Here is a 1515-nt window from a genome sequence, read left to right on the forward strand (position 1 = left end):
AGAGTCTACAGAACCTTAAATAACAGAGTCTACAGAACCTTAGAGCCTAAATAACCTTAGATTCTAGAGAACCTTAAAGAGCAGACTCTAAAGAACCTTAAAGAAGAGTCTACAGAACCTTACAGTCTACAGAACCTTAAATAATCTTAAAGAGCAGAGTATACAGAACCTTATAGTCTACAGAACCTTAAAGAACAGAGTCTACAGAACATTAAAGGGCAGAGTCTACAGAACATTAAAGAACAGAGTCTACAGAACCTTAAAGAACCTTAAAGAGCAGAGTCTACAGAACCTTATAGTCTACAGAACAGTAGACTCTACAGAGCATTAGAGTATACAGAACCTTAAAGAGCAGAGTCTACAGAACCTTAAAGAGCAGAGTCTACAGAACCTTAAAGAGTAGAGTCTACAGAACCTTAAGAGTATACAGCACCTTAAAGAACCTTAAAGAGCAGAGTCTACAGAACCTTATGGTCTACAGAACATTAGAGTATACAGAACATCAGAGTCTACAGAACATTATAGTCTACAGAACCTGAGAGTCTACAGAACTTTAAAGAGCAGAGTCTACATAACCTTAAAGAGCAGAGTCTACAGAACCTCAGAGTCTACAGAACCTTAAATAACCTTAAAGAGCAGAGTCTACATAACCTTATAGTCTACAGAACATTAGAGTCGACAGAACCTGAGAGTCTACATAACCTTAAAGAGCAGAGTCTACAGAACCTTAAAGAGCAGAGTCTACAGAACCTTAGAGTCTACATAACCTTAAAGAACCTTAAAGAGCAGAGTCTACAGAACATTAAAGAGCAGAGTCTACAGAACCTTAGAGTCTACAGAACCTTAAAGAACCTTAAAGAGCAGAGTCTACATAACCTTATAGTCTACAGAACATTAGAGTCTACAGAACCATCAATCAATCAATCAATCAATCAATCAATCAATGTTTATTTATATAGCCCAATATCACAAATGTTACATTTGTCTCAGTGGACTTCACAGTTTGTACAGAATATCAGTATGACAATACGACACCCTCTGTCCTTAGTCCCTCTGTCCTTAGACCCTCTGTCCTTAGACTCTCACATCGTACAAGGAAACCCTTCCAGAGAAAACCCACAGTTTAAAGGGGAACATGGGAGAAACCTCGGGGAGAGCAACAGAGGAGGGATCCCTCTCCCAGGACGGACAGACGTGCAATAGATGCCGTGTGTAAATTGAAAAAAATACATGTTGCAACATAGGTAGTCCAATTGTTTGGAAATGCATGTGTGTATAATAGGAAGATGAATCCACGAGGATATCCATCCATCCTTATGATCCAGGACCACAGCCACGACTCAAGATCCAGGACTCGCGATCCATGACACAGGATCGCAGGATCATCCATGACTCCGGATCCCGGCGTATATAGACACCGAAAAGAAAGACATTTGGGGAAGCTGGGTTAATCGGAACATGAGAGTACACAGGTATAGACAGAGAGAAGGAAGAAGTAAGATGTCCCCCGACAAA

The 1515-nt window shown here is 40.3% G+C and overlaps 1 long non-coding RNA gene across 2 annotated transcripts; it reads right to left on the reverse strand.

Moving 5' to 3' along the window:
• Positions 1 to 6: 6 nt before the first annotated feature.
• On the reverse strand, positions 7 to 911 carry LOC104944785 (uncharacterized). 2 transcript variants are annotated; one of them, XR_798265.1, is made up of 3 exons: positions 877 to 911; positions 444 to 842; positions 7 to 391 (listed from the first exon to the last, which is right to left on the reverse strand). It is a non-coding gene; the product is annotated as an uncharacterized lncRNA (long non-coding RNA). The 2 variants fall into 2 exon arrangements; XR_798266.1 differs by having other exon boundaries at positions 444 to 777; positions 812 to 910.
• Positions 912 to 1515: the final 604 nt, after the last annotated feature.

Source organism: Notothenia coriiceps, unplaced genomic scaffold, assembly GCF_000735185.1.
Source record: "Notothenia coriiceps isolate Sejong01 unplaced genomic scaffold, NC01 NC01_scaffold00008815, whole genome shotgun sequence".
NCBI classification, from domain to species: Eukaryota; Metazoa; Chordata; class Actinopteri; order Perciformes; family Nototheniidae; genus Notothenia; species Notothenia coriiceps.